This window comes from Pezoporus flaviventris, unplaced genomic scaffold (assembly GCF_033815535.1).
Source record: "Pezoporus flaviventris isolate CSIRO_AGI_PZ_B2104156 unplaced genomic scaffold, CSIRO_AGI_Pfla_v1 ptg000002l, whole genome shotgun sequence".
NCBI classification, from domain to species: Eukaryota; Metazoa; Chordata; class Aves; order Psittaciformes; family Psittacidae; genus Pezoporus; species Pezoporus flaviventris.
In genome coordinates, this window is record NW_026892550.1 from 4,387,204 (window position 1) to 4,401,733 (window position 14,530).

Sequence of the window (14,530 nt, forward strand, 5' to 3'; positions counted from 1 at the left end):
TGAATGCAAGTGTGCTTTCCTCTGTCACTTTCCTTTTGCATTTCCTTGGCAAGGTTGCTTTTTATCCCTAGCAAAAAGCACCTTGAGCCCGTGGGAACAGACTCCTCAAAGAGAGAAATCCATGAGCCACTGCTCCTTCAGTGCAGTAGTTCTTCCTAAGAAATGGTGGAGCAGAACACTCCCTTGCCAGAAAAAGGAGGGTAAATTATCCATCCAGTGAGGACTCCTCAGAGCAGTTGGTTGCTGCTAGCCCAGCAGCATTGATCAGATTTTCCTCTTTTTCTAGTTGGAAGCAGTCATTTACTGCCCCTAATCTGCTTGTCAGGGAAGAGGAATCCTCTCTCCTTCTGCCACAGCCAGACATTTCACCTCCTCAAAGAACCCATCCCTGTTACCACTGCTCTGCAAGGGGAAGGGAAGATGCTCTGCATCTCCTCTCTCCCTATGCAAGCACAACAGGAAGTAAGATTTATCCGATTTATCCTCCGGGCCTCACATTCAGCCCTCTGTAATGTCATTACCAGATGCTGGGCTTTATACAGCAGTCTCTTAAATACCTATAAACTGAAGGCCAGAAATCACATCACAAGCCTCCTCTGAGCCACTTGGACCACGTACTTTGTTGCTGTGTGCATAGCCATTGGTACAAGATGGTTGGAAAATGATGTTGAATCAAGGATTGCAGGGCTTCACTCTGCTTTGCATGGCTTTGAATGAGGCAAACTCACAAGAAAAGGTTTAATGTCATCTCAGTCAATTTAGGTCCATGGACCTATCTATCAGTTTGGTGTCTAAACTCTCCACTGTCATAAAATGACTCAAATAGTTCAACTGAAACCCTGGAGTTGCAAAAATAACTAGTTCCACATTATGTTGCCTTTGTTACTTAGTTCTGTGCTGCATAGGACCCTCTGCCTCCATCCAGCCTTAGTGTTCAACATATAAGCTATATGGTCATCTTTACAGGCTTTTGCTGTGTGAGCACAGCCACATGCCTAACTGCCTGCTTGCACACCCTATGGGCAGCAGTGCTGCAGCAGGCTGCTTCTCTTACGGCATTTTGCTCCTGAGCACATACGTCTCTGCTCATGCTGTATTTATCCTCAGTGTATGGGATGATTGGTGTGCATCATGCTGCACAGGAAGAAGCTGCAGACAGGCACAGGTCAGTGGAAGCTGTGGTAAAGGGTTTGATTTTGCAGTCAGGAGGGGTCTGACAGCAAAGCCTGGCTGAAATCTGGGCAATGGTGCAAATGTGTGCTCTCAGACACACTTACAGAATCTGGGTCTGCATCTTTGTGAGAGCAGATACCATAACCATACTCTGTGATGGAAAACATGACCATGGCTGCAGTGGACCAACACTGCATAACTGAGCTCAGGCAGTCAGAATAGGGGGTGAGCTTCCTCTGAGCTTTGGCTTTTCTTTGGAACAAAATAAAGAGACCTCAAGGTCTATTTTTTATTAAAGAACTAAGGAAAGTCAAGGATACAGTTTATAAAAATTAACATTAGAGGCAATGTGTTCAGTGATCTAATCAGGGAATATGTCCAGCATATTTGGAGGTCAAACTCCCTGCACTTTGAGAACTAAAGCCCTGTGGCTGCAAACTGGGCCAAAAATTTCACCCTGAAAATAAGATTCCTTTTTGCCTCATCTTCTTGCATCACATGTTGTCAGTTAGTGTGTTTCTTTCTGTTCCAGTGCACAGCCCTAGCTCTACTCTGCAGCATTTCAGGGCTCTAACATTGTAAAATATAGGTTCAAACATGATCTTTTTCCATAGGAATGTGTTAAACAGGCCATGAAAAGCCAGCATGATCAAAAGATGTTCTACAAAGTATTGATATTTCACTGCTTCTTACCTTGAGCTTCTCCAGTAATTCACCATATCAGAAATACAATATTTGTAAGTTCTTTTTCATAAGGGTCTTTATGGGTTTGGAAATTTAAACACCGCGAAGCTGAAGCTGAATTGGAAACCAAAAGTCTCTAAGCTTGTACATCTTAGAAAAAAAAAATTCAATTAAGTGGGATTTTAGCTGTTTCAATAAAATTGGACTCTCCCTTTTCAAGATAAGGGTCCTATAGAGCTGCAGCAACCTTTATGTGGCAGGAATATCCACTTCTACTAAATGTATAATCCTAGCTCAGGATACAATACACACAACAGGAAATCAATGTATAGTAGAATCAATTTGAAAATATAAAATAAACTAATATATGAGTGGAAAATTGACTTCCTATGGATTAAAAGCACCACAAATGGTAGAAAAATCTGGCTTTTTAACAGGATGAGGTGGGTGGTAATAATAATGCAACTGATTAACTAGCTGGACTCAAGCTGCTGTGTGTGCACATAGATTTTTTTTCTCCTTTGGTAAAAGGATTCAAAGAGGAAATAATTTAATGGTGCACTCTGCTCAGTGTTTGTCATTGAAAGGATGCAAAGTGTGTACAGCACCATGAAAAGAGGGGAAAAGTAAAAGATACGGAATGTGCTATTTAAAATATCAGCACCATAAACAGTGTAGGATTACTGCAGCAATCCCATTATTGCTGTGGGGATATATAAATGTTTCCATTATCATTATCATTGGGGAGTTTATAACTCAGCCATTGAGATTTTTATTTTTTGAGGGAATTTAATGTTTGTGTAATGTGCTGTACTGAGTCTGGGGACTGGAAGTCTCTTACTTGCTGCCAGAACAGATACAATCAGACACAGAGAGAAAGCAGCCCCCAGTTTGCCCAGTGTTATCCTCTATCCTGCCATCAGCAGATCCTTCAGCATGTGATGCTTCAGGTATTTTTTGGTCATTGGTACCTCCGTGTTGACTGCTGTAAGGGAAAACAAAGCATGGACAAAATAGATTGAGACTATAAAGCTATTTAACATAAACCATAGCCATGACTCTTAGGTTTCTCCATTTCTGACACAGTGCAGAATGACACCATAACCCCCACATTTAGGAAAAATTACTATGTTTGGTCACGGGATGGAGGAAAAGAGCAGTCATCCTTCCTGAGGCTGAGCCACTGTATCTTGGGGTCACTCCAAAGCAATGGCTGGACCAGAGGGTGCTATTGTGTGCCCCTGGGCAATGCCTGTTGAGTCTGGGGACCAAGTGTTCCTAGAATGAGGTATCCAAGTTACTTCAGGTACAAGATTGGAGCCTAACTGGAACCATACAGAATATCTGCCCAGTACAATGAAACTCAGCTATGAATTCTCCACATCTGCCAGTTTCACTGGGGACTATTAAATCTGTACCACCACTTGATACAGCCAGCATCAATCTAGGGTGGATGTAGCTATAGTATAGACAGTGTGGCTGTACAGCTACATGGCCTCTCTCCCATCAAGTCATTGAAAATACTCAAACTAAGTGGGTCTTAGATGCACATTTAAATATATATTAGATTCATGAAGCTGCTTCATTAATGGAAATGGAGACAGAAAAGGAGAGATACAATGAATGTATAGACTTAACTTGTCCCATGTACTGGTAAATCTCCAAAATTTCCAGGCTGGTTGTATACAGAAAGACACAAATCTGTTGTATCCTGCAATGGAGATCCTTCTGATGCAGTGCAATGCCAGAAGGAGCCAACAGCTCCACATCTGAAAAAGCGATGTATCCCCCATAGCCTGGTATTCTGCCAGGAAGGCAACAGAATCCTGGTGAGGGAAAGCAGGAAGGTACCCAGACAGGCTGCTGTGGGAAGCCAGGCATCAGGTAAGCCTTCTACTAGAAATATGGGTGCAAGCAGCAACCCCATACATCTTCAGGAGAAGACAGGTTGCATTGCCCAGGAGGGTGACTTCTCTAACGTGCTATCTATACATTTTGTCCTCTAAAAGGCTATTTGGAGGTACAGTAATTTCATTTGAAGAAATTAAATGAATCCCATATAATTGGGCAAGCTCACAATCCCAAGCAGGAGGGAAGTATTGAGGGAAGAGGCTGGCAAGGGAAGAATGCCAGATTGAAAAGGGATGCTAAATAAGATATCAAGTGAATAGTATATAGTTTTGTCTGTGTGGATGACTTATCCTGCCTTCTTGGGAATCTCCATAAAATGTATGAACACAGTTTGCACCCAGGAGTAAAGGACTTGAGCTCACCTAAAACTTAAGTTATGTCCTTGCTGGAAAACGGAACTGATGTTGAAGAACAGAAGACCATAACTCCTCGTGCAGATTACATGTCCAAAAAGCAGCTGGACTCAGGTCATAACCTGGAACGTCTCACAGCCATAGTAAGTTTCAATATGAAAGTCCATTACAATCCTGATTCTTACAGGAGTGAAGTGGATTACTGTTATTTTAAAATCCTTTAACAGTCTGAGTTTAATTTCCTATCTCACAAAAAGGACTTGTGAGCAACATCAGGCAGAGGTAGAAGGGGGAGGGGAACACATTACTAATCCTGCACCAAACCATTGGGATATAGCTTTATAAATTAAAGTTAGGAGATGTATGCACATGGGAATTTGTTTCCTGATCCTATGATCTGGGCTCAATCATCAAAAGGTGTGTTGTGCAGGTGAAGCCACAACACTGGGTCACAGTAGGACCCAGAAGACTATTGAGCTCTTATTGACATCATGTTGTGAGTAGAGCTTTTCTTTCATCTTTGTGTAAGTCTCCCACTGATGTGTGTGGGAAATCTGCTGTGCATTGAGTGGAGGGGTGTTATTTTAGATTAATATCTGATATCATTTAAACTAAAAATTATTCCTCTCTACAGAATGTTTTTTTTCACCTCTGACCTAAATTCCATGTGCTGAGATCTATAGAAAATGACAAACAGACAGTGCAGAGGTCTTGCCATTCAGAAGGGGTGTTACTGGGTAAGAGTACTTTAGGATGCTGGAATGGTTATTCTTTAGTGCTAGATTTATTCTGTTGCCTGCACCGCATGTAACAAACAGCCGCTGCTTTAAACCGATCCTGACATCAAGAAGAAAGTAGTCCAGATTTTTCTTTGTAGGATTGCAACATAAACATCCACAGCTGTCAATGACCAAGAAAGTGCCTTGCAATCTGTATTCGCTACAACTGGCAGATCATTTTGTACTCAGTAATTCCACAGCACTTTTCACTTTGCTTTATAATGGTAGAGGAATCTCTGAAAAAATAGATGCATACCTAGAGAATATATATATTTTTAATGAAGACTAAATCTGCTAAACCTTCCAATTGAGACATGATGAAAGCCCAGGTTAGTATCTTAAATAAGTCAGATAACCAAAAAAAACAGTGGAGACTTTTAACACCTTATTAGCTGCATTAAGAATTGTTACTGCAATTGATGCTACCAGGATATGTGATGTATTCACGTAATGAACTGCTTTTCAGCCATCCTGAGATGTCTCATATGTCAGTCTGGAGGCTGTGATTCTCCAAACAGATAGGAGTAATGAAGGTGTGTCTGGCACTAACTGAGCATGGAGTGCATTTTAAAAAATGAAAACAATAATCATGCTAAATAGGACTGTTGGTTGAAGCCATTAGTATCTATCAGATGAGCTGCAGAAGCATTGACAGAAATAGTTTAATATATTGTCAAGGATGGTTTTGAAAGTGTTTCAAGCCTGTAGGCTCTGAGATGCTTCAGAAGGCTGCCTGAGCCTTCTATCACTCTCCTGAGGTCCAGTCCTTTCTTGGAGACAGAAAGTTTAGGATATGGGAAAGCCAGCCAAACAGTTTTGAATGGATTGAGGTTGCTCCAGCTCCAAGGGAGATTCTTGTACCTACAGGGCTTGAACAGATCTTCCACATCCTCTGTACACAGACTGCGCTGGCTATACTGCCTTGTGCCTTTTGCAGCCTTTATGCGTGGGGAGCCAGCTCTGCCTGTCTGCCACGTGAAACCTTAGCTAAAGGGGGAGGAAAGAGCAGAGAAAATGTGTGATAACACTGCAGGGAAAACTTGGAGATATTCTTCAGTGCTGAGGACAGCTTCTAACAGCACCGAGACCTATCTCCTCCCTTCAGATCACCAACAATTTATGCCTACATTCTCCCTGGTTTTCCATAAGAGGTGGGTAATTAAATTTATTATAGGAAAGGAACAATGTTAAGGAGCATACACTTCATTATTGCAAGGAAGGCTTGTGTGAGAATTTATTTTATAGTCACACTGCTAAAAATCACTATTTCAAATGCTGATACTGCGCAGGAAGGACTGTTTTGAAGAGGCACATACATTCAAGGAAGCCTTCTCAGCCATGAGCATTAATAAAGTCTAAGCTGAGATCTTGGCTGAGAGATGGCTCCACTACATGCATTGCACTGCAACATGTTCTTGAGTCTCAATTTATCAGCAATAAAAGTCAACTTGCCTAAACCTTGTGTTAGGGTAAGTTGCAGCATTGTATGCACAAGGGATATGGTAGCACAGCTCCAAAAAATCATAGTGCTGCACTGTAGGCGGGTTGTGGTGTGCAGCTCCCAGCCTGTTTCCCTCTCATCTAATAACTCTGAAAACAGCTGATATAGTAAGTATGGACCCTGCACTGTGTTAGATAGGAAAAATATTGTTGTAGCAGGGCATGCCTCTTCTACATCTTACTGGTAGGTACAGATCTTGGCAAGGAGTTGCATATTTGATAGTAGAGTGTCCTGTAGGGTTTAATCATCATAGCACAAATGATGCAATGAATGCTTTAAAGCCACATAGATCAACACCTTTAAAGCCCAAAAGAGGGCAGGGATCTGCTGCTGAAAGCCTGACTGCTGGTGTGAATGGGTGTCTGGGGTCCCTGTCTGAAGGAATGGGGGCAATCTGAGAAGAGCTGGCAACTGCAAAAGCAAGCAGCAGCAACAAAATAAAGAGGAGGGCTTAGCGATGGATTTTTGGATAGCTAGAATAAAAAGCCCATCAAATGCTTCTGAAGTGTTTGTCTGTTATAACTTCATAACATTTAAATGGCTAAATACACAGGGATTGTAAATTGTTGTTCTAGGGAATGAAACACGAATGTAAATAAGCTTGCCTGGCTCGTAGGAGCCTTTGAACAGGGTCTGAGATGGGACCAGCTGAATGGAAGCCCATAAAGCACATTTTTAAATTCAGCCCAATCCAGAGGCTGGGTTAAACACATTGTGAAAGAGTTTCTGAAGAGGAAACAGTGTGCAGATTGGTTCTCGAGTAAGTGGGAGCAGAGGAATATTATTACTGTATTTATTCCAACCTTTCCATGATTGTACTCCAATGCATACACATTATTAGTATTGCAGTAGCCCATCGCTACTGCTGTCATGCACTAGGATCCTATTATGCTAGCCACTGTATAAACCTATAATAGAATAATCCTGCCTTATACACTTTATATGCTCCCAGCAGATGCTTTGTAAATATATTGTTACTACCAGTTCTTGCAGTTCCTCTGCACTTACAGGAAATTCTATGAAGAGAAGAAACAAGTTTCAGTACAAGTTGGCATTCAGCCATGAAGATTTAGTTACTTAATTTATAAACATTTAGTAAATATGAATTAATCTTGATTTTGTGCTGAATTAAATAATCATACTTACAGTCTATAATGCACTTGGACAATAGGTAAATTAGCCCTTCATTAAAAAATCATGAAGGAAAATGCATAATCTGCAGCAATGCCCGGAGTTAAAAATTACAGTTGGTTGAAATAAAACCACTACTGTTAGCAAATCTGTGGAGGCTGGTTTTCAGTTTTGTTTGGGGCTTTTGGGTCTGTGTTTGTGCTTTGTGCTTTTCTTACAGACAATATCATGGATCTTCCTGTGTATTGTCCCTATCATGAGATTTCCAGCTGAGGGTATTAACTAAATACCCAGGGTTTAATTGGAAATCTGAGCTAGAAAAACTGTAAATCTCCCTTCAGTCATTTGTCTCCTGCTCCTCAGCAGCAGGCAAAACATTCTGTGCTTTTACATCTGATTAATGCTAACGAAAGCTGTGATTAAAACATCTTTGAATTCTTCTGTCATACAGCACAATTGAAAATTGTGAATTATCCTTCAAAACAGCCAAGTGGTGCAATTGCACATTAGCATAACAGCAAACCTTATTTACACGAGCACAAATGTTGTGTAAATTGGCCTTTAAGTGGGTTTTAAATAGCAATCACTTAGTAGGTGTTTTCAGAACTGCTAAATAAAAAAACCCCCAAACTATAGTGCAATATTTTACAAATGAATACTTTTAATGGGCCTATTTTCAATTGAATTGACTATGAAAACAATGAAGGCAGAAAATGACAACGGTTATTTAATCTGGGATGCAATATAAATACTGGAACAATTTTAAATTGTTCAGCATCTTGTAGCAGAAAGTATTTGTGAAAGTCGAGTGGTTATTAAGCTTACAAACTCCCTGCTTTGCCTTTCTATCATGAGCAGCTGTAAGCTTGGGGACATACACAGTTAAAGGCAAGCTGTGGCCCAGCATCCCATGGAGTTTAATGGTGGAGGAGATACCCACCTGCAGCCCATTGAGGAGCATAGAACACGGGGATGCCCAAAGAAGGCTGTGTCCCCATGGGAAATCCTGTGCTGGAACAGGCTCTTGGGGACCTGTGGCTCCAAGGAGAGAGGAGTGCACAGTGGAGCAGGTTTGCTGCAGGATTTGTGATCCTGTGGGGGAACCATGATGGAGCAGAACTGCAGCCTATGGGAAGGACTCACACTGGAGCAGTTCATGGAGGACTGTGCTCCCTGCGAGGGACCCCACGCTAAAACAGGAGTAGGGTGTGAGGAGTCTTCCCCTGAGGAGGAAGGAGTGTCAGAAACAACATAGTGAACTGACCACAGTCCCCATTCCCTTCCTCTTGTGCTGCTGAAGGGGAGGACATAGAGAATTCAGGAGTGAAACAGAGCCTGGGAAGAAAGGAGGGGTTGGAGGAAGGTGTTTTAGGTTTAGATTTTAATTTCTCGTTATCCTACTCTAGTTTGATTGTTAATAAATTAATTTTCCCTATGTCAAGACTATTTTGCCCATGAACTCCCTGTCCTTATCTCAGCCCACAAGCCTTATGTTGTGTGTTCTCTCCCCTGTCCCGTTGAAGAGGGGGGTGATAGAGCAGCTTTGGTGGGCAACTGGTGTCCAGCCAGGGTCAACCCACTTCACGTAGTAGCCTGGTTTGTTAAGTATTGCTCAAAGTGGGGATTGAAGGAGAGTAGAGTAGAGTAGAGTAGAGTAGGATAGTCCAGTTGGAAGGATAATCATCTACATCTACATCTACATCTACAATAATTATCTAGCCCAAACACCCATTGAACAGTGTGTGAGAGTACAAGATGACACAAAGAAAGACAAGCTGTACTGCAAAGCTTATCAGAGATGGGGCAAAGAAAGCAGACACCAAGTTTAACATCATTCCTAGGGTTTAATCTGCACTTTTATGTGAAATACTCCTGTTTTAAGGTAACTTTTCTTGCAAGAAGCTGGCTGGTCCCATGGTACCAGACAGAGCCTTTTTCTCAGAGGAAAAACCTGCCTGTCCTGAATCTCAGCCAGAAAATGAATGGCAATTACTCGTATCTTAAGCAAAAAAATGAAGTTGGATCCATTTGCACTCTGAATTCAGCTGATTAAGGAAAACTTCCAAAACTACTATTAGATATCTGGTATCAAATTTAAGGAGTGAGATGATGAAACAAGAACGTTTTAACACAGAACGTCATTTTCTCTTCTTTTTCAACCAGCAGTTATTTTGCCTGTGTACTCTGGATCAGCCTTTGGAATTCCAACAAGACTAAAACTTGCAAGAAATCAGAAACAATTGTCTTAGGCTTCATTCTCAGCACTGTATGAACAGGGAGCTCACCTTCAGCCTTGTTATATAGACAGAATGACATTTAGAGGTTTTATGCTGTATTTGAGCTAATATTTTGACTGATTCTAAACTGCTTGGATTCAGATCCCTAGTGGTTTCTCACAGATTAAGGATTTGAATTAATCAGACTCTAATCAGTCCCTGATAAGATTTGGTGATGTTTGTCCTATGTCTGGCATTATGCCTTCTTTTTATTGAAAGCCTTAACTTGCTCTTCTTGTTTCTCCTTTAGTGCCATCAAGACACAAATTAAATAATAGCTATTTAGACTCATTTAATCCTGCGACATGGGCACATGCTAATTTCTGTTGTAGTAGTTTCAGACTTACCATCCATCAGCTGATCAGCTCTCCCTCTGCTCCAAGAAGTTTTCACTTGCAATGCAAGTGCTCCTGCATTATTTCAGTGCAAAGTGAACCACTGCAGACCACCTTGAGACTAACAATGTTCTTATGGCTCTAATACTCACTTGCCCTTCCTTATACCCTAATATGCTGCTTTATGTTCATTCTGGTCTCAGCATGTCTACATTTTTAAACACATTATTTTCTTAGTGTTCAGACATATTCACAATTTCTAAGTTAAAAAAGGCTCACCCTTAGTAAAGCAGTATTTTTTGCACCAGAGCGGAAACCAGATTGCCCTGAAGTAAAATAATTACTTTGTCAAATGTAAAGAGGTAAAGTATCATGAAGATGATATTTTTACTTGCAGTTCTGGAAACAAAGGTGGGAATTGTAGGACATCTCCAGTTTTGCTAGCGCAGGATAAAGTCAGTGCAGGCGCTGTGCAGGCAACCTGCCTGAGTCTGCACAGTCCTAACCAAATGAGAACCGATTTATTACTGATACCTTGAATTTGTATTTTGCTTTGGGAGTCTGCACATCTCGAATGTGTTTTCTTAGGCTGTTAACATACTGGAGACTCCTTTGGGGTAGTGTGGGAAGGACCTGCTGGTCCTGCTTTGAAGGAGCTCTTTTTTTGGCATGTGGCTGATTTGCGGAGTTTTCAGTTAATGGAGATCTTTAACCCATGTAGTTTTGACATTTGGATTATCCAGCTTTCCACAGAATTTAACACGTTTGAGCTTGTGAGTTTATCCATTTGATCGCATCATTGCAGTAACCAGATCTCTGCTGTCACTCAAATTGCAAGCGTTTCTATGATCACAGACTATAGCATCCTCTGTGCCATACCCAACATTGTGCAGCCAGTCTTGGGGAGGAAGCTACACAGTAACTGAAGTCCTTTGCTCATTTTGTGCTGTCCATACTTTCATGCCTCAGAGCAATTTGAATTCTGGGGAATTAGAATCATAGAATCAGAATCAAAGAATCATAGGATAGTTAGGGTTGGAAAGGACCTTAAGATCATCTACTTCCAACACCTCTGCCTTGGGCAAATTAGAATCACAGAAAGAGAAATTAGGGCTCTAAAACACCAATTGAAAGAAGGCAAAGATGACAGCAATACCTTAATTACCAAGTGAATACAGAAAAAGGAAAAACCCTGAGTATTTTCTTGTACTACATGCAGTTCTGTTTTCAAAAGTAAATAGCTTGAAATTTGCCTGCCCTCCATGACTTCCAGGCCGAATGTGAAGAATTTACAAATCAAAATATGACTTGTCTAAAATCAGAGCTTTTTACACCACTGTGGAATTCAAACCCATTCTTTCAGCTATTTTTCATGTTCAAATATCTCAGTAAGGAAGATGATACAGGCTGATGCCTGACTATTTTGCTGGTGACACAGAAAATGGACACAATGCAGCTTGATGTTCTGCATTTTAGTGGCCTTGAGATGCTAACAGAGGTATTTGGACTGTATAACAAAACTGTTCTCTCCCTGAATATGCGTGAATATGAATTGGTCACAAGTGTATTCATGTTTGATGTCAGCAGTACTCCTTGCATTGTTTATCAGCAAAATAAACGTTGCACATCCTGGACCTTCTGTCATTCAAAAGAGAAGGTGGGACAAGATCTTGCCTTCCTCATACAGCCGGAGAGGATAAGGTCAGCAGTCACTCATTGCTATAAATTCAGAAAAGGAATGGCACTGATTTTACACTGAGTGGGACTGAAGAAGACCTAAGGGCAGCAGGGACAAAAAAGAGGGCTGCACTTCTGGTTACAGTCACACAAATGTCTAATAATGCTTTAAGCAACAGAAGCAGATTCCTTTGGCTCATGCTAATGAACGTGTGGCTCTGCACAGGGACATTGCACCCCACCTGGATGCTGCATGCAGCAAGCTTAGCCTCCAAAGGCACTGAAAAGGGATCTGCTCCAAAGCATATCAAAGTGAACCAGGTTATATAGTCTTTATCATAAACTCCCATAAATAAATGTTCCTTCTGAAATAGTTTGGATTCCCTTCTCAGACTTTTCCTACTTGAGGGCTATTCCCAAATCTCACACCTCTGATGGTAAATTTCTTCTAATTTTCAGTCTACATTTATTTATAGCCAATTTGAATTTCATTATTTGAATATTATTTATTCATATGCATTTGCTGTTGTGCCAACTTTACCCTTTAGCTTAAATAGATTTTCTACCTGCTGGAGAAGATGCTCCTTTGATATATTTATAGGGAGAACTATATCACATATCAGCCTTCTTTTTGCTAGGATAAGCAAGCACAGCTCTCTTAAAAAGAAAGGCCCCCATTTCTCAAGATATCTTCATAACTTTTCTCTGCCTCAGTTCAGTGTGAACTCATCTTTCCTGGATGTGGTTTTAGGAACTGTACTCCTTTTTTAATGTAAAGTCTGGTGCTGGGTCCATACCTCCAACATTTCCTTAGTTCTGTTTAAAAAATATGCTGTCTGATGCAGTCTAAAATCATATTTGCTTTGATCAGCAAATCCTAAGAGCTGGCATGGGCACTCACACTGTCAATCATGCCGTGACTAATTTTCCTTCAGATTCTTTATTTTCATGCCTTGATTCCATAGACAGCACTTTCTTATTGTAGCAGAAATTCTTGATCAGAACTCTGCATTTTGGACAGTTTCAGGCTGGTCTCTTTATGATATTCCAGACTTTTTTCATATGAACGGTCTTCCTGATTTTGTGTCACCAGCAAATTTTTACCATATAAGCCAAGTCTATCAATGAAATCTAAGAGCCAGGAAAGGACACATGCTCAGATATCACAGTACCCGAACAGTTTAAGCATCCAGCCCTTGGTGCACAGTCTAACTCTTGGACAGGGCTTGTAAGTTTCTTCAGCAAGACAGGGAGGGCACGGCCACCTTAACATACAATCTCTAAAGGACCCATGCTGAATACTAAGTGCCAAGAATAAGCAGAGAGTCAGTGTTGCAAGTGCTTTTTTACCCAGTCTCCAAATGCCACTGAAGACAAGGCATTTGCCTAAATTAGAAGTGCAGATGTATACTGAGCCCACAAGTTCTTAGGGTTAGACAGCTGTAAAACATGATGTGAAACAATAGATTGCAGTGTGTGACATGGACACTCCAGGTTGTCTTCTCAGTCTTTTACCAGGCCCCTTTTGGAGCTGGCTTAAAATAACAAATAAATGTGGTCCCAAGGGCAAAGCAAAAGTTCTCAGTCTCTACATTTATCAGGAATGAACTTTGTTCAGTCTGATTTTCTGTTGACTCCAACACTACCAAGAGACCTTCTGCCAAGAGTCCTCAGCACCGTACCAGCAAGCTGACCGAACTCAATGGTCTAAAAACATGATTAATACTACTGCTAATAATAACAACCACAATAGCAATAATAGCTCCCTTTAAGAAGAAATTCAGTCTGATTTGCTCCATTTTTTAACAGTCTCTTCAATGCAATCTTCTCTGCTTTTCCTCCAAATTCACTCCAGTGGAAAGATCCTCAGTTCAGGCTTCCAGCAAAGCAGCTCATCCACGCTTAAGCTCACTAGACAGCAATTTCACTTTACAACTGAGGTTAATCGGTCATGGCTGATGAGCTTTGTTTAATGAAGGGCCATTTATATAGTGCCCTTTGGATAAAGGCTCTACATTTTAGCATTCAAGAAGAGGTAAAAGGAGGAAATCAAAAGCCACAAGAGGGGTTAACACCAAGGGACTTGTTTTTCTGCTTTTGTTTTCCCAAGTAAGTACTATAAATTGAAGATTTGCTTCTGGAGGATTTATTATTCCTAACTTTACTGCATGCGCTTACTTCCTCAGACCCGAGATGTGAAAATGAGCTTCCATACAGCTGCCCAGAAACTTGCAGCAGTCTGCATTTAATCTGAGCAGCAGTGCCTGCTTGAGATAGATGTACCAAAAATTAACCGGCATTTCCAATCTGAACCCATCTCTAAAATTCCCAGTGCTGCTCCCCTGCTTTATCCTCTGGAATGATCTAAGGTCAGAGTGTTAATCACTCATTTTTACTATGCTGTTAGTGCAGCTTTTAAATCCGAGTCCTTGTTGTTTCCTGCTATGTTGAGAGCAAAAGAAAAACAATGAAACCACAAACTTTGCTTCCACTGCTCTGTGCTGGCACCCAGCGCTGCTACCTGGCAGACCTTTAAAGTGTCGATTCTGCATGACTAATTGATTGCTTCAGCTGGGGTTAATTAATTAATTAGTAGCAGAGCTGCATTAAAGATTGGAGGCATTCAGAACTCCCATAATGGACGTGAGCTTTATTAGTACATAAAATGAGTGTTTAAAATCCACACAGCAACTAATATGCTCTTGAGGCT